The 20,532-nt window shown below is 38.0% G+C and overlaps 1 non-coding gene across 1 annotated transcript; it reads left to right on the plus strand.

The window, feature by feature from the left end:
• The first annotated feature begins 16,778 nt into the window (after window positions 1-16,778).
• On the plus strand, window positions 16,779-16,885 carry LOC126804749 (small nucleolar RNA R71). Its single transcript, XR_007673627.1, has one exon. It is a non-coding gene; the product is annotated as a small nucleolar RNA R71 (small nucleolar RNA).
• The last annotated feature ends 3,647 nt before the right edge of the window (window positions 16,886-20,532 follow it).

Raw genomic sequence — 20,532 nt, forward strand, 5'->3', positions numbered from 1 at the left:
AACATATAGGCAGCAACTTATTTCGATTCTTTCTAAGTCCATTTCAATTCCAATTCCAATTAGAGTCCGAAGCGGTTCATCTAATCGTTAAGACTTCTTATTTATCTAGAATCAACGAAGCGTTCAATCCTAAACATATGCTAAAAAGAGTTCAACATAACGAAGCGTACTAGTTAAACACAAAGTAGCACATAAGCACATTAAGTCGAATTGGAGACATGTAAGCAAGCATGGCGTCACTCATCTTGATTAAGCATGCAAATTCCTAGAACTATCACAGCCCTATATAAGTATCCATAATTGAAACACGAAGCGCATATTCAATCGAAGAACACTTTGGTGAATTAAATCGCAACCCTAGGAGAACCATGGCCTTGGCTTCCTCAAGCATTGATTTAGATGTACAAGTTCAAGGAACTAATTGAAATAAAACCTAAAATTATTTCGAAACCTACTGCCCCTATGTCATTATACACAGCAAACATACAAATCTCATGAATTCATACAATCAAAACATAAAACCAAACAAGTCTGAATTTATGTTCTTCATATATAAAACCGAAAATCACATCCAAGAATTCATACAATGAAATCGAAAATTGCAGAAAACCAAAAGAAATATTACAAGCCATGGATGAATGATGAGTGCTCGATTACTCGACATCAATATTTAACCCTGAACACATCATAGTAGTATAAAGCAAGAGGGTATCGTTCACAAACCGGGGATCCAGCCAGGGCTTAGGATCATAACACTTACACGAATTCATAAAGGGTTTAAGGTTTGATATAGATTTTGGATTGAATCATAAAAACAGTAAATAAAACCTAAACTAATATATACATGTGATCAACCAACCAACACATAAACAATCACCAAAACAACTCACATAGAGGGAATCGAAACTAAGTTCTACAACTTCTTATTGAATCATGCCGAGACTATGTAATGAGCAACCAAGGATGGATCATGCATTTAGGGTTCTAAGCAGTAACCTAAACACATAGACACTTAACACATTCGATCAAAACCAAGCAGCCATAATCGAAATTCTAACATGTTCATCTTAATCATGTAATTCCAAAGCCATGCACATTGAATTCATCAAGTATGTCACTTACTTAACTAACAACCATGCAAATCGAAAATCACATAAACAAGAATAAACATGTTCTTAGCATAAGTCTTTAATCCAACAACCTAAATATCATGCTACAAGCATAGTCATAACACATAGAAATCGAAAATTGATCATACATACATTCGGCAGAAACCAAAAACAGAAATTCATAAAACCAAAACAATTTTCGAATCATCTATATAAATTGAATCAAGTAGCTCTTTCATAGACAAAATTAATACAAGATTACTCTAAACAAATTGCAAGCTTCATCCAAGCACAAGAATAAAACCAAAACCGAATTTAAACAAGAGTGAATCATGGTTACACTTTATAAATCAAGCAATCCACAAGTGTAGCCGAGACTTCTGTGGATGAAACCTTCTTCACAAGCGTGTTTGAAGGCTATTGATAGGTGAGGAATGGTGGAATCGGTTTTAGGATTTCTTGGAATGATGAAGGATGAATTCGGCAGAGCTATGGCTGTGTTTGTGTATAGGCTGATGATGTTGCTGAATGGAGAGGCCGGCCTCTATATATAGAGGTCTAGGAAGCTTTCTTGCATGCCAAAAGGAAATAGAATCCAATTGGGAAACTGAAATCCTCTTTGTTATGGATTTGATTTATGTACTCCATATCCAACTTGATGTAGGAAACCAAGTCCAATAGGGAGATCTCTAAAGGGCAGCTCGGCAATCTCTTGGTCCAACTAGGAGTAGCTAGGCCGGCCTCCTCTTCCCCTTCTTCAACTCGGATATGATTTCCTTGTTCAACTAGGAATGCAACTCGGCAACTCTCCTTTTTTTCCAAATATGATTTGTCTTTCCTGAAAAGAAATCGTCGAGTAAGGAATAGGAAAGAATGAAAATAGGAAAGTAGAATCCTAGTCGAGTAAGGAATCCTAGCTCAATCAGGAGTTCTAACACTTAGCACAATTTCATCATCAAATCATCTAGAATCGAAATAGCTCTACTTCAAACATACATATGACAAATATGAACCTAAAACAACTAAATAAGAAGTAACAAAGCATAAGAATAGGGCATATATACATTAAGAACGTCACACTTTGTGCTCCTATCAACAACCCCACACTTAGACTTTGCTAGTCCCTTAGCAAACACTAAAAAGGGAAATCAAGACAGAAAACAAAATCAATATACTAACACTAACGACACAACACTAATGCCTTTAACATTTTGTCTCAGAGATCTTCAAACTCATAGCATCTAGAATAACACTCAATCGAAATAGATAAGATGAATTCAATGGTTAATAAACATGAAATTTCGTTTAACAAGTAAGACATGGCAGAAACAAAGGTGAAATTAAGCTCAACATGTTCAAAACAAGTTCAAATTCAACTCACATAGGATATGCACTCCAAATCTTTTCTCTCAAGAACATGGCATATGCTTAAAAGCTTTTCACACACAAGAGTTATGAACATAGTGATATCGAAAACCTCATGAAAGATACCAATCATATGCACAAATGAACCCAAACCATAAGCTTACTTATGAAACAAACTCCACACATCAAGAGCTACTCATTTTAAGAATCATGCGGATCTTTAGAGAATGGATGGGTTAGGCTCGGCATGGATATATTTTCAAGGTAAAGGAATCACAAAGGTCATCCTTAAGACTTAGCAGAGCAAAACATCCACCTTATGTCGCCATACTCCATAAAACAAGGGCCAAATATCGTCATGTTGGACCCATTCTTCCCTTTAAACATTGTGAAAACGAACAAAGGCTAAAGTATAACATTATTGAGCCTTCAACAAATACATCACAACTCCAAATTCACAAAAATAACATGTATGTATGCCGAGATCTTTCATCATTCTTTTCTCTCTCATTTTTTCCTTTTCTTGCCGTGCCGTGTATGTATCTTTTCTTTTCTGTTTCTCACGGCATCAACACATTTTTCCTCTCTTTTCATACTCTTTTCACGGCATAACATACGATAGCATAACCCCACACTTGAATCCAATCATCACTCCATATTAACACCAAGAATCGGCTCTTGATCGATTCGATTACTCGAGATCAATATTAACCCTCTAAGCATCGTTAGTAGTATAAAGCAAGAGGGTATCGTTCACAAACCGGGGATCCAACCAGGGTAAAGAATCACAAACATTTAACAACGAATTCATAAGAGTTTAAAAGATTTGAGATATATTTCGATTCAAACATAAAAATAAATCATAAACTAATATATACATGTGATCAACCAACCAACACATAAACATCACCAAACAAATCGTCACAAGTAGCTTCAAAATCATAATCTCATCCTATGCAAACACCGAGCCTTAGCGGACAAGTATTGAGTGAACAAACAACAACCTAATGCCGAACTAGGTTACTTAGCGCATCCCTAACTCGAAACATGGCCTTGTAATCCTATCTTAGCGCTTAGAAATTACAAGATAACATGTCTTTCTCAATCTTACCACTTCATTGATTCATCTCTTATCTAATTACTTAGCGCATCTTAGATAACAAACGGATCATGGTTAATTCCTAGTGATTACTAACAAGTCAAGCATGTCACTTACTTTAACAAGTTATCAAAAACACTTAAGAATCCTATATGCAAAACTAACTTAGCGCCTTGAATCACATATAGTTAACGCCCAAGAAAGAGAATCATTAAATCATTGAATTATAAACTCACGACATCTACATAGAAATCATAGAAAACAAAATCAGAACTACTTTATAACATCTTGCAAAATCGTAAACTACATGAGAGTATTCCACAAATTCGGAACTAGCCAAAAACATAAACACAACATCACACAAAGAATCCAAACCGAAAACATAAGTGTGAAGAAGTAACGAGTTACACTTTGTAAATCTCCTTAGCGGTATCAAAACAAGGCAGCACGGCTTCAACTTGAATGGCAATCCGAGGCGTAGCGCTTTGGATCGAATGGAATGAAGGGAAGATGGTGTTTTCGCCTTGAATGGCTTTGAGGATTATGAGTAGTGTTTAAGGCAGAGCTTTGGCTAGTCTTGTGAGCAAGGTTGATGATCATTTTATGTGGAAATGAGGTGCTATATATAGAGGAAGAAACCCAAGGGAGGATGGCCACAAAGTCCACAAAGTTGAAACCAAATTGGTTGAGGTTTCCTAGATTCGGCAGATCTGACCTTTGTCCCTTGTTGTGGCCATAACTTTCTCTAGAAAATAGATATTGAGATGATTCCAACTGGTAATTTCAACTAGACTTCCATGGCTTTTCATCCATATATCATTCACTTTCTCAATCATTCTGAGCTGTCCAGGGGAGCTCGTCAAATTTGGATGACCTGCAGTGCCAGAATTCTGATTTCTATAAGGATTGCATATCTTTTGCATTAATTGCATATCTTCTTCCTCCTTTAATGCTGATTTCTTTTGCACAAATTTCTTCATTTGAATTAAGGAGGCAGCAAAAGTCTTATTTGTTGCAGCCATGTTTGATTTTTCTTAGCTCTCCTCATTAAATTTGCTGCATGCCTTCTTTGACTTTCTTGCCTCTTCTCATTTAATTTGCTGCATGCCTTCTTTGACATTCTTTGGTGCAGGGATTTATGGAGATTCTGATCATATTTGTGCTCTATATGCAGGACAAACAAGGTCCCAAGTTTCCCTCATAGCTCTTGGATCAAAAGCAAATCAATGGCTGAGATAATTCCGCCGAGTTCATTGGACCTCCGATCAATGATTCAGTCATATCTCTCTGTAGGAATAAGATATTGATTTGATTCCAAATCCTACAGAAACTAGACTCAAATACCTTTATTTTCATATAAAGTAGGTCTTCTAACTCGATCGGAGCTATCCAGGGGAGCCCGTCGAAGTTGGACTATGAATATTGACAGCATTTTGATTCTTGAATGGATTGGGCTTTTAAGTGTATTTTCTTCTCTTTCCTTGTGGAACTAGGATTGCTTTCCTTCTCCAACATGGATTTGTATTTCCTAATAAGAATAAGTATGTTAGAAACAAAGAAATATGAAAGGATGAATCCTACTCGAACAAGGAATCATATCTCAACAAGGATTATTAACACTTAGCACGATTTCATCATCAATTCATTCATAATTGATATAAGCTCTACCTAGACACTTATTCATACAAAATAAACTAAAACATACTAAATAAGAGGTAACAAAGAGTAAGAATAGGGCATAAACGCATTAAGAACGTCACACTTTGTGCTCCTATCAACAACCCCACACTTAAGCTTTGCTAGTCCCTTAGCAAACACTAGAAAAGGGAAACAAAAACATAAAACAAAAATCAAAACAACTAAACTAATGACTCAACTATAATGCCTTCAACATTTTGTCTCAAAGATCTTCAAACTCATAGCATCAAGAATAACACTTAATCGAAATAGATAGAATGAATTCAATGGTTAATAAACATGAGATCTCGCAAAACAAGTAAGACAATGCAGAAAACATAGGTGATATTAAGCTCGACATGTTCAAAATAAGTTCAAATTCAACTCACAAGGGATATGCACTCCGAATCTTTTCTCTCAAGAACATGGCATATGCTTAAAAGCTTTTCACACATAAGAGTTAAGAACACATAGTAAATTCGAAAACCTCATGAAAGATACCAATCATATGCACAAATGAACCAAAACCATATGCTTACTCATGAAACAAACTCCACAGATCAAGAGCTACTCATTTTAAGAATCATGCGGATCTTTATAAAAGGTAGGCTTAGGCTCGGTAAGGATATCATTTTTCAGGGAAAAGGAATCACAAAGGTCATCCTTAAGACTTAGCAGAGCAATAATCATCCACCTTATGTCGCCATACTTCATAAAACAAGGGCCAATTTTCATCATGTTGAACCCATTCTTCACTCTAAACATTGTGAAAATGGACAAAGGCTAAAGTACAACATTATTGAGCCTTCAACAAATACATCACAACTCCAAATTCACATCAAAACATAGCTATGCCGTAACTTCTTACATCTCTTTCTTTTTCTATCTTTTTTTTTTCTAACCGTGTATATATCTTTTTCTTTTCTTTTTCTCACACGGCATCTTTCATTTTTTTCTTTTCACCATTTTCATACGGCACAAATAAATACATAGCATAACCCCACACTTGAATCGAATCATCACTCCATATTTACATCAAATATTAGCTCTGCCAAGCCTCGAGAACAAGGTAGAGATATAACTATACTAAGCAAGGATATTAACATGTTAGTGATGAATAAAAGGTTTAACGTAGGCTCAAATGGGTTAATACTAAGGTGTCCCAAGCAGGGTACAAATAAGGCATACGGCTTTTTGGTTTAAGTGGTGGAATCCTAAAAAGATCCAACAATCATTTTCAAAATCAGAGTATATTATGACATAAAGCTTCGAAAGTTTCACAAAGTAAGTTCTAGCATTCTCTAGTTCATTGCAATTCTATGGCATATGAATTGATCAAAATAGATGTAATGAGGTTATATAGCCAATAAACGATAGATTAAACTCTCCAAAGAAAGGCACATATATGGCTCGAAACTCACATAGGTTACATGAATTCAAACAAGTAGGGAACATGCTCATTATGTACCTAAGCTTCAAAATCCTCATCTATTACATGTTCGTACAATTTCTACACATCGATTAACCATCAAATAGCAATTAAGTTCAATTCAATATTGTGATCATCTATCAACCATAAATTCAGAGATCAACTCATCATAGACAGTTAAAGGCATACCTATGACTCAAAACAAAATAAAAACAAAACAAAACAAAAAAAATACAAAAAATTATTTTTTTTGATTTTATGACTCTAACATGTAAACCTTCCCCCACACTCGAATAATGCATTGTCCTCAATGAATGTCAAAATAAATAATGCAATGAAAGACAAAAGCATAGGGGAAAGAAACAAAGACACAAAAATAAAAACAGGAGAAAAAGATGAGAAATGCTCCCCCATGACGCGGTCCAACAGCTTGCATTCCATGCATCATAACGTTTGAAAATAATCTCCGATCAGTAAGACAACAGTGGGAATTGAAAGCTAATGTTTCTAGCTTTCCAAGCATATAAAGTACGTTTGCTAACTCCAAATGAGGAGAAAGTTATGCCCCTGAAAATTTGTCACGAAAAACAGTTTCATAGAATCAAAAACTGGAATGACCTTTACCTCTTTATACCTGATTTCCGTTGACTTAAACAGCCGGAATGGACATGTGGCTTGAATAAAAGTTGAAGATAACACAACAAGCTTTCAATCCATATATGGCACGACTGCCCAGTTAGGTCGGAAGTGCTCCATGTTTTGCTGTTTCCGGACTGCAACTGCACGAGTTCTGAATTTCTGACACGACCTTGCTGCCTTTGTTTCCATATAAAGTAAATATTCAAACTCTCTTTGAGCTAGGAGATACAGTCTGCCGAAGTCGACGGACTGTTTCTGCCAGATTCTGTTGAACGAAAATTTTTGGATCTTCTTCATGTTTTCTCGAAAACTAACCTACACACACACAAAAAAAATCAAAAAGAACAAAAACAATAACCAAATAAAGAGTAATGAGTAAAAAAATCAAAATTGGGTTGCCTCCCAACAAGCGCTTTAATTTAAAGTCTAATAGCTTAGACCAAGTTTTCCTTTCAATCATTTTGTAGGTGACACATTATGGGGTTTCTCCTCCGCCATTTTGTTGTCCAACCTTGTAGTATATTTTTGAGCTCATTGTTGGTCACTTCACTATAAATCTGTAGAATCTCAATTAAAATCATTAGTGAAAGTGAGAACTTACCAAACATAACATAGGACGTGAGGTCCTTAAGAGATTATGTTCCTCTAGCCATATGATATTCCGTGGAATTTAAAATGCAACATGAATGAGATGCAAAATGAATGCAATGAGAATAAATAATGAAGATGCAATGCAAAAGTTAGAGAATAACAATTAGGAAGTCATTGGTATATACAAGTCACACACATGTCAAAAGTCATTAAATTATAATAAGCACATGTTAAGGGAAAAAAAACTAGCTTAACAACTAATCCAACATATTGTCAAATCTTATGTTTAAGTTCGCTTTAATTTCTCAACTAAATAAACCTAAAAAGTACACACAATTACAATTATTATATGTCAATTTTTTTTACAAGTTACTTTTCAATAGATTTCATGCTTTAACATCCTTAAGTTGTTATTCAAACAATTAAATCATCGATTGATTCTAAGTTGTAAACAAAAGTGGACGTGCGGCCTAAGTATGGATGCCTAGACACAAATTTGAATCGTTGTTTCAGAAGGCCGGATAGCTAATTCAGAGATAGTGAACATGGTAGGACTCATTTGTTGAACTACGGAGGGCAAGCCCCCTATCGACTCCATCACCGAGATGTATGTCAGTCAATAGTTCTCTGAGATCCAATTTTGGTCCCATGCACCAGGGTAATGAAAGAGTGTGCCCCTTACTCAGCTGGAAACAAACTTGGGTGTTAGACAAATCTCCAAGTGTTAATAAAAGCCGCCCTCAACCTCATGCAAAAAATTTGGAAGAAAACATAAGGGGTTAAGGCTAATATTAACAAAAGGGACTTTACCTATTCCGTTCGATTTACAACCTACAACAATCATTCATTCAATCATAAAAAATAATAACCTAAGATAAAATTACTATATGTTAGAACAAAGTAAGAAAATAATATACAAATTTACAATATGAACAGTGAATTCGAAATTAAATGGTTAGAGATCCAAAGAGATGGATCCCCGGCAACGGCGCCATTTGATCGATTCGATTACTCGAGATCAATATTAACCCTCTAAGCATCGTTAGTAGTATAAAGCAAGAGGGTATCGTTCACAAACCGGGGATCCAACCAGGGTAAAGAATCACAAACATTTAACAACAAATTCATAAGAGTTTAAAAGATTTGAGATATATTTCGATTCAAACATAAAAATAAATCATAAACTAATATATACATGTGATCAACCAACCAACACATAAACATCACCAAACAAATCGTCACAAGTAGCTTCAAAATCATAATCTCATCCTATGCAAACACCGAGCCTTAGCGGACAAGTATTGAGTGAACAAACAACAACCTAATGCCGAACTAGGTTACTTAGCGCATCCCTAACTCGAAACATGGCCTTGTAATCCTATCTTAGCGCTTAGAAATTACAAGATAACATGTCTTTCTCAATCTTACCACTTCATTGATTCATCTCTTATCTAATTACTTAGCGCATCTTAGATAACAAACGATCATGGTTAATTCCTAGTGATTACTAACAAGTCAAGCATGTCACTTACTTTAACAAGTTATCAAAAACACTTAAGAATCCTATATGCAAAACTAACTTAGCGCCTTGAATCACATATAGTTAACGCCCAAGAAAGAGAATCATTAAATCATTGAATTATAAACTCACGACATCTACATAGAAATCATAGAAAACAAAATCAGAACTACTTTATAACATCTTGCAAAATCGTAAACTACATGAGAGTATTCCACAAATTCGGAACTAGCCAAAAACATAAACACAACATCACACAAAGAATCCAAACCGAAAACATAAGTGTGAAGAAGTAACGAGTTACACTTTGTAAATCTCCTTAGCGGTATCAAAACAAGGCAGCACGGCTTCAACTTGAATGGCAATCCGAGGCGTAGCGCTTTGGATCGAATGGAATGAAGGGAAGATGGTGTTTTCGCCTTGAATGGCTTTGAGGATTATGAGTAGTGTTTAAGGCAGAGCTTTGGCTAGTCTTGTGAGCAAGGTTGATGATCATTTTATGTGGAAATGAGGTGCTATATATAGAGGAAGAAACCCAAGGGAGGATGGCCACAAAGTCCACACAGTTGAAACCAAATTGGTTGAGGTTTCCTAGATTCGGCAGATCTGACCTTTGTCCCTTGTTGTGGCCATAACTTTCTCTAGAAAATAGATATTGAGATGATTCCAACTGGTAATTTCAACTAGACTTCCATGGCTTTTCATCCATATATCATTCACTTTCTCAATCATTCTGAGCTGTCCAGGGGAGCTCGTCAAATTTGGATGACCTGCAGTGCCAGAATTCTGATTTCTATAAGGATTGCATATCTTTTGCATTAATTGCATATCTTCTTCCTCCTTTAATGCTGATTTCTTTTGCACAAATTTCTTCATTTGAATTAAGGAGGCAGCAAAAGTCTTATTTGTTGCAGCCATGTTTGATTTTTCTTAGCTCTCCTCATTAAATTTGCTGCATGCCTTCTTTGACTTTCTTGCCTCTTCTCATTTAATTTGCTGCATGCCTTCTTTGACATTCTTTGGTGCAGGGATTTATGGAGATTCTGATCATATTTGTGCTCTATATGCAGGACAAACAAGGTCCCAAGTTTCCCTCATAGCCCTTGGATCAAAAGCAAATCAATGGCTGAGATAATTCCGCCGAGTTCATTGGACCTCCGATCAATGATTCAGTCATATCTCTCTGTAGGAATAAGATATTGATTTATTCCAAATCCTACAGAAACTAGACTCAAATACCTTTATTTTCATATAAAGTAGGTCTTCTAACTCGATCGGAGCTATCCAGGGGAGCCCGTCGAAGTTGGACTATGAATATTGACAGCATTTTGATTCTTGAATGGATTGGGCTTTTAAGTGTATTTTCTTCTCTTTCCTTGTGGAACTAGGATTGCTTTCCTTCTCCAACATGGATTTGTATTTCCTAATAAGAATAAGTATGTTAGAAACAAAGAAATACGAAAGGATGAATCCTACTTGAACAAGGAATCATATCTCAACAAGGATTATTAACACTTAGCACGATTTCATCATCAATTCATTCATAATTGATATAAGCTCTACCTAGACACTTATTCATACAAAATAAACTAAAACATACTAAATAAGAGGTAACAAAGAGTAAGAATAGGGCATAAACGCATTAAGAACGTCACACTTTGTGCTCCTATCAGCTCTGCCAAGCCTCAAAGACAAGGTAGAGATATAACTATACTAAGCAAGGATATAACATGTTGGTAATGAAAGAAAAGCCTTAACTTAGGCTCAAAGGGGTTAACACTAAGGTGTCCCAAGCAGGGCTCAAAATAGGGATATACGGCTTTTTGGCTTAAGGTGGTGGAAATCCTAAAAAGATCCAACAATCCTTTTCAAAATCAGAGTATATTATGACATAAAGCTTCGAAAGTTTCACAAAGTAAGTTCTAGCATTCTCTAGTTCATTGCAATTCTATGGCATATGAATTGATCAAAATAGATGTAATGAGGTTATAAAGCCAAGAAACGATAGAATAAACTCTCCAAAGAAAGGCACAAGTATATGGCTCGAATCTCACATAGGTTACATGAATCAAACAAGTAAAGAACATGCTCATTCTGTACCTAAGTTTCAAATTCCTCATCTACTACATGTTCGTACAAAATCTACACATCGATTAACCATCAAATAACAATGAAGTTCATTCCAATATCATGATCATCTATCAACCATAAATTCAAAGATCAACTCATCCTAGACAGTCAAAGGCATACCTAGGACTCAAAACAAAAACAAAACAAGTTAACAACTTAAAAATCGAAAAACAGAACCAAAATGACACTAGAAATCGGAAATCAAAATCAAAACAACAAAATTGAAACACATAAGCATCAAACACTAGAATTCAACGAATGATGTATACCCCACCCCACACTTAAAACTTACATTGCCCTCAATGTACAATATGATAAGCAACGAAAATTAGAAAGAGTTAAGGGGTAAGAAAATGCAAACACTCGTTGATGGCTCCTTCATTGGCTTAAGTTTAGAGTCTATAGCCTAGACTATCCTCAAATCATCACTTGCTTGCCGTAGGATCAAGGAGAGACGTCTCCTCCACATTGTGTTCCACGAAATTGTCATAGTACGGCTTCAAGCGATGTCCATTGACCGTGAATTCCTTTCCATGCACCATACTTTTGATCTGAATAGCACCAGAAGGAAAAACATTAGTAACAACAAACGGTCCAAGCCACCTAGAACGGAGCTTGCCCGGAAACAATCTAAGTCGAGAATTAAACAAAAGAACTTTCTGCCCAGCGTCAAAGTGTTTCTTCCTAATCATGCGGTCATGGAATGTCTTAGTCTTCTCCTTGTAAACCATTGCCGAATCATAGGCCTCATTCCTAATCTCTTCAAGCTCATGCAATTGCAACTTCCTATGTAATCCGGCCTCATCGATGTCCATGTTAAAATTCTTCACAGCCCACCATGCACGATGTTCAAGCTCCACGGGAAGATGGCACGCCTTGCCATAGACTAGTCGAAATGGTGACATGCCTAGGGGAGTCTTGTATGCCGTCCTATAGGCCCAAAGAGCATCATCCAATCGTTGAGACCAATCCTTGCTTGATGGTCCAACAGACTTCTCTAAAATTCTCTTGATCTCACGATTAGATAGCTCCACTTGTCCACTTGTTTGGGGGTGATAAGGCGTAGCAACCTTATGCTTAATTCCATACTTCTTCAACAACGCCTCAATGGTCCGGTTGCAAAAGTGAGATCCTCCATCACTAATGATAACTCTCGGCATACCAAACCTAGAGAAAATGTTAGAACGAAGGAAATCTGCAACAACTCGAGAATCATTAGTCCGGGTGGCCTTTGCTTCCACCCATTTCGAAACATAATCCACACAAACGAGTATGTATAAGAAACCATTTGAGCTAGGAAAAGGTCCCATGAAATCAATACCCCAACAATCAAAAATTTCGACATATATAATCGGTGTCATAGGCATTTGATCTCTAGATCCTAAGTTTCCCATGCGTTGGCACCTATCACAAGTCATGCAAAAATGATATGCATCTTTAAAAATCGTAGGCCAAAAGAAACCACATTCTAACACCTTAAGAGCAGTCCTACGTGAACCAAAATGTCCTCCACAAGATTCAGAATGGCAAAAAGTAAGTATAGAATGATGTTCATGTTCAGGGACACACCTCCTAATGATTTGATCAACACAATGTTTCCACAAGTATGGTTCATCCCAAACATAATACTTAGCTAATGCCTTGAGTCTATTCTTTTGAGCATGCGATAAAGTATCCGGAAATTGCTTAGAAACAAGATAATTGACAATATCTGCATACCATGGCTCACTTACCTCAACTCGAAAGAGTTGCTCATCCGGAAAGCTCTCTTGGATGGCCAAGGGCTCGGCATCTCTCACCAAACGACTCAAGTGATCCGCCACAACATTGTCACTTCCCTTCTTGTCCTTGATCTCGAGATCAAATTCTTGGAGTAGAAGAATCCATCGAATCAATCTCGGTTTGGCATCCTTCTTTGTCATTAAATACTTCAAAGCTGCATGGTCAGTGTAAACAATAACTTTAGATTGAAGTAAGTAAGAACGAAACTTATCTAGAGCAAAGATCACGGCAAGAAGTTATTTTTCAGTGGTGGTGTAGTTTTGTTGAGCATCATTGAGTGTTCGTGAGGCATAGTAGATGGCGTAGGGCTGCTTGTCCTTCCTCTGCCCTAGCACGGCTCCAACTGCATAGTCGGAGGCATCATACATCAACTCAAATGGCAAGGACCAATCCGGCGGTGCCATGATCGGTGCTGAAGTTAAGAGCTTCTTCAAAGTCTCGAATGCATGCTTGCAATCATCATCAAAGTGAAATGGGACGTCCTTTTGAAGCAATGAACTCATTGGTCTCGCAATCTTGGAAAAATCCTTCATAAACCTACGATAGAAACCTGCGTGTCCAAGAAACGATCGAACATCCCTCACACTTGTGGGGAGGGGTAAGTGACGCACAAGATCTATTTTAGACTTATCAACCTCAATTCCTCTAGATGAAACAATATGACCTAAGACAATGCCTTGCATGACCATAAAGTGACATTTTTCCCAATTCAAAACCAAGTTAGTTTCCTCACAACGTTTGAGCACAAGTTCAACATTTTCTAAACAAGTTTCGAAATCTTCACCATAGACAGAAAAATCATCCATGAAAACTTCAATTTTAGAACCAATATACTCAGAGAAAATGTGATACATACAACGTTGAAACGTACCTGGGGCGTTGCACAAACCAAAAGGCATGCGACGATAAGCAAACGTACCAAAAGGGCATGTGAACGTAGTCTTCTCTTGATCTTCTTCCGCAACACTTATTTGGTTGTATCCACTATATCCATCAAGGAAACAATAGAAAGAGTGACCAGCTAACCTCTCAAGCATTTGATCAATGAATGGCAATGGCATATGGTCCTTCCTTGTTGTGGCATTGAGCTTCCTATAGTCAATACATACTCTATGACCGGTCACTGTCCTTTGAGGCACCAACTCATTATCTTTGTTCTTCACCACCGTGATGCCTGACTTCTTTGGCACAACTTGAATAGGTGAGATCCACCTACTATCCGAGATGGGGTAGATCACACCACAATCGTGCAACTTGGTGATTTCATCCTTTACAACTTGCATCATTGGTGGGTGAAGGCGTCTCTGACCTTCCTTGGTTGGGTTGGCACCTTCTTCTAGCAATATTCGATGCACACACATGGTAGGGCTAATTCCCTTGATGTCGGCTAAGGTCCATCCTATTGCCGTCTTGTGTCTCTTCAACACTTCAATCAATCATTCTTCTTGCTCCTCATTTAGTGCAGATGAAATGATCACGGGCAAAGTATCCTCTTCTCCTAAAAACGCATACTTCAAGTGGTCCGGAAGAACCTTAAGATCAAGCTTTGGAGCTTGCACCACAGAAGGAAGATTCTTGTTAGTAGTTAAGAGAATTGGACTAGGAGAGACAAAGCTTACCTCACGTGCAACCTCAAGAGAGGTCACGTTTTCATGAATGAAGGATGGCACGGCATCCTTAGCTTCTAGCACCGAAATGTTTGAGCTATCACTTGTAAATCCGGCCCCTTGGGCAATGGTGAGTGCCAACTCGTCATTTGTCAAGGTATCTAGATAGTTATCTTCAAAAATGTTGAAGCTAATCACTTCACCATCGAACTCAAAGGTGAGTGATCCACTAAACACATCTATTTTCGTTCGTGCAGTCCTCATGAAGGGGCGGCCCAACAAGATAGGGACCTCCTTGTCATCTGCCTCCGTTGGCTCCATGTCTATGACGTAGAAGTCGGCAGGAAAGATCAAGCTCGAAACCTGCACAAGAACATCTTCAACATAGCCCAAAGGGACTTTGTTGGAACAATCAGCCAATCGAATCACAACATTATCACGTTTCAAATCACCTAGACCTAGGTTCTCATAGATATAGTGCGGCATTACATTGATAGATGCACCTAAGTCTAACATTATCTTTTCAAATGTCATGTTTCCGATTGTACAAGGGATAGAAAAACTCTCTGGATCCTTAAGCTTTGGTGGTAGCTTCCTTTGGAGCACGGCAGAAACCGTTTCACTCATTGTGACAACCTCTTTCTCTCGAGTCATCCTCTTGTTGGTGCACAATTATTTCAAAAACTTAGCATACTTAGGATTTTGTTGTATGCATTCAATAAGAGGCATGTTCACTTCCACTTTCTTGAAAATGTCGAGCATGGCTTGATCAGAGTCATCCTTCTTTTGCTTTGCGAATCTACTAGGGAAGGGAACACGAGGAAGATCATTAGTTGAAACCAAACCACTAGAGTTAGGGTCCTTACCTTTGTCATGCACGGCATGATCTTCTTTTGGTACGGCATCATTGGCTTTAGAGGAGGCAGGGTCCTTCTCTAAGTCTTTGACATTGTAATTCTCGGCCTCCTTACCTTTAGAAGGCACGGCCTTCTTGTGTTGCTGCAATGGAGCATCCAAAGTCCTCCCACTTCGTGTCACCATGGCCTTCACGTTCGGATTAGGCTCAGTTTGGCTCGGCAACTTTCCTCTTTCATGGATCTTGCCCATGAAATCGATCACTTGTCCCATCTGCTTCTTAAGCTCGGTTATGTCCTTAGAATGAGCTTGTTGACCTGTAACTAAAGCTTGAGTAGCAGAGTTTAGATTTTGTTGGCCTTGAGCAAGAGACTTCAAAAGTTCATCATAATTAGGTGAAGATGCATTATTCGAACCATGAACATTAGAGTTAAAGGGAGCAGAACCTTGAGGTACCTGAGGCCTCACAAACAAACCTGAAGGACGAGGTCCTTGACCTTGAGCATTGGATGGTTGAGCATTGTTGCTCCAACGAAAATTTGGATGATCTCTAAGTCCAGGGTTGTATGTGTTCGAGTATGGATCGTACCTAGGCCTTTGTTGTCCCATAAAGTTCAACTCTTCTTCAGTCATTGCACCATTTGGACAATTGTCAGTCGTGTGATCCTTGAAAGAACAAATGCCACATGCTTGAGGGTTGATACTCGAACCATTGAATGCCTTGACTAGCACGTCAAGCTTCCTTTCTAAAGTAGCCATCTGATTCCTTGCATCAACATCATACACCCCACGGCTCTTGCTTCTTCTCTTCTCCTTGGAACTAAATTGGCGATTGTTGTCAGCCAAGTCATCAATCAAGGTGTAAGCTTCTTGACCGGTCTTGTTCATGAAGGTGCAGCCACATGCCGAGTCCACCATGCTCTTATTGGTGGTGTCGAGTCCTTCATAGAAGAATTGCACCAAGTCATCCAACGAAATACCATGGTGAGGGCACTTCCTTTGTAGTTCCTGAAATTCCTCCCAAGCCTCATAGAGTGAATCACCATCTTTTTGAGTGAAGTTCTGAATCTCCCTCCTAAGTCTTTTCGTGAGTTGAGCAGGGAAGAATTGCTTCAAGAACCTCCTAGTCATTTCGTCCCATGTAGTGATGATTCCTGCAGGAAAGAATACAACCAACGTTTAGCATCATCCTTAAGGGTAAATGGGAACAAAAGCAACCTCAAGCCTTCTTGAGAAAGATGATGAATCGATTGGAGCTTGCAAATGTCCAAGAACTCCCTAAGGTGAACATTAGGGTCTTCCATTGAAGAGCCAGAGTACTTAGGCAGCTGCCCAAGCAATTGAACAGGAATGGAGAAGTTAGCTTCATCAGGTGGAGTGAAAGCAATGCATGAGGGTGATTCCGGGGTGGTAGGAATGAATGCATTCTTAAGTGCCATTGGAGCACCAACATGAATTATGTCACGGTCCGCAATTGTGTTTAAGCCTGAATTGAAGACGAAGGGAAAGGACAGATCTTCCTCTTCTTCTGATCTAGGTGAAGAGTTTAAAATTGAATTGCTTGGAGATGTTTCGAAATTCAAAGGTCTACTTATGAAAGAGTTGTTTAAATCTCTAAGTGCTTGAATTCGATCCTTGAGCTCTTGTGTCTTCTTAGAAAATTCGGACATGCATAGTACCTGTTATATGAAAGGTAACGGGTTAGCATTGAAGAATACATGATGAACACATGTACTTCGTGCCTTCCCTTAGTCACACACACGCACACTTATGGGGAAGGGCACGGCATCTATGTCAAGTTACAAAGAGTTAGTTCTTTACGTTTTACAAAAGTTTCATACAATTCACAAGTTCTTTTTGCTATTTCAATGGTTGAATGATCGATTGATTCTAAGTTCTAAATCAAGGTGGACGTGCAGCCTAAGTATGGATGCCTAGACACAAGATCAAGTCTTTATTTCAGAAGGCCTTGTAGCTCAATCAGAGATAGTGAACATGGTAGGACTCATTTGTTGAACTACGAAGAGCGAACTCCCTATCGACTCCATCACCGAGATGTATGTCAGTCAGTAGTTCTCTGAGATCCAATTTTGGTCCCATGCACCAGAGTAATAAGAGAGCGTGCCCCTTACTCAGCTGGACTTAACCTCATGTGTTAGACAAATCTCCAAGTGTTAATAAAAGCCGCCCTCGACCTCATGCAAACTCGAGAGCTAGCATGAAGGGTTAAGGCTAATATTAACAAAAGGGACTTTACCTATTCCGTTCGATTTACAACCTACAACAATCATTCACTCAAGCACCAAAACAACAACCTAAGTTACATTACTATATGTTACAACGAAATAAGAATAAGAATATACAAATGTACAATATAAACAATGAATTCATAGCAAAAGTTAGGGATCCATCTCTTATGGATCCCCGGCAACGGCGCCATTTGATGAGTGCTCGATTACTCGACATCAATATTTAACCCTGAACACATCATAGTAGTATAAAGCAAGAGGGTATCGTTCACAAACCGGGGATCCAGCCAGGGCTTAGGATCATAACACTTACACGAATTCATAAAGGGTTTAAGGTTTGATATAGATTTTGGATTGAATCATAAAAACAGTAAATAAAACCTAAACTAATATATACATGTGATCAACCAACCAACACATAAACAATCACCAAAACAACTCACATAGAGGGAATCGAAACTAAGTTCTACAACTTCTTATTGAATCATGCCGAGACTATGTAATGAGCAACCAAGGATGGATCATGCATTTAGGGTTCTAAGCAGTAACCTAAACACATAGACACTTAACACATTCGATCAAAACCAAGCAGCCATAATCGAAATTCTAACATGTTCATCTTAATCATGTAATTCCAAAGCCATGCACATTGAATTCATCAAGTATGTCACTTACTTAACTAACAACCATGCAAATCGAAAATCACATAAACAAGAATAAACATGTTCTTAGCATAAGTCTTTAATCCAACAACCTAAATATCATGCTACAAGCATAGTCATAACACATAGAAATCGAAAATTGATCATACATACATTCGGCAGAAACCAAAAACAGAAATTCATAAAACCAAAACAATTTTCGAATCATCTATATAAATTGAATCAAGTAGCTCTTTCATAGACAAAATTAATACAAGATTACTCTAAACAAATTGCAAGCTTCATCCAAGCACAAGAATAAAACCAAAACCGAATTTAAACAAGAGTGAATCATGGTTACACTTTATAAATCAAGCAATCCACAAGTGTAGCCGAGACTTCTATGGATGAAACCTTCTTCACAAGCGTGTTTGAAGGCTATTGATAGGTGAGGAATGGTGGAATCGGTTTTAGGATTTCTTGGAATGATGAAGGATGAATTCGGCAGAGCTATGGCTGTGTTTGTGTATAGGCTGATGATGTTGCTGAATGGAGAGGCCGGCCTCTATATATAGAGGTCTAGGAAGCTTTCTTGCATGCCAAAAGGAAATAGAATCCAATTGGGAAACTGAAATCCTCTTTGTTATGGATTTGATTTATGTACTCCATATCCAACTTGATGTAGGAAACCAAGTCCAATAGGGAGATCTCTAAAGGGCAGCTCGGCAATCTCTTGGTCCAACTAGGAGTAGCTAGGCCGGCCTCCTCTTCCCCTTCTTCAACTCGGATATGATTTCCTTGTTCAACTAGGAATGCAACTCGGCAACTCTCCTTTTTTTCCAAATATGATTTGTCTTTCCTGAAAAGAAATCGTCGAGTAAGGAATAGGAAAGAATGAAAATAGGAAAGTAGAATCCTAGTCGAGTAAGGAATCCTAGCTCAATCAGGAGTTCTAACACTTAGCACAATTTCATCATCAAATCATCTAGAATCGAAATAGCTCTACTTCAAACATACATATGACAAATATGAACCTAAAACAACTAAATAAGAAGTAACAAAGCATAAGAATAGGGCATATATACATTAAGAACGTCACACTTTGTGCTCCTATCAATGAATCACACTTTAGAAACCTTCTAGGATTTGGCAAGAATGGATTCGATTTGGGAGAGGAGGAAGATGAGCACGGTTTGGTGATGATGGATGAAGGTTTTGTGGCTTGAATTTTCTGGTTGTGTTTGGGCAGCAATTCGGCTAGCTTTGTGAGAGAATGGAGATGAAAAATATGAAGGGAGGCCGAGCTATATATAGAGGAACCAAGGGAGGAGGCTGCTAGGGTTTAGGATGGGCTGATCCATGTATGCACGGCTGGGATTTCTTCTTTTTAATTGGATCCAATGGCTGCCCTTGCTTTCCTTGTAGAAGAAGCTCTTATCTCCTTGTTTCTCTAGGGTTACCATAGCATGGGCTGGGCTCCTTCTCCTTGATGAATGTGGACGGCTCCTCCCTACAATTTCTCAAGAGTTCACACGGCATGGAACTCCTTGGGCTGATCACAAGGCACGGCCTCCTCTCCTATTTTCTCTCAAGAGTCTTGCACGGCAAGGACTCCTATTTCTTCTCCAAATCGTGCATTATCTCATCTCCTATGTTGCACGGCTAATCATTTAATTACCTTGCAATTACCTCTTAAATCTGAAAATAAGAAAAGAAAACATAAGTAAGAGATAATCCATTCGAAAATCATGTCCTAATCTAGCATTAGTTGTCTTAAAAAGACACATGTAATAGATGAGCTCAACTAGATTAGGAAAGTTTCTAATTTGCAAAAAGGAAA

The sequence above is a fragment of the Argentina anserina genome, unplaced genomic scaffold (assembly GCF_933775445.1).
Source record: "Argentina anserina unplaced genomic scaffold, drPotAnse1.1, whole genome shotgun sequence".
Classification (NCBI taxonomy): Eukaryota; Viridiplantae; Streptophyta; class Magnoliopsida; order Rosales; family Rosaceae; genus Argentina; species Argentina anserina.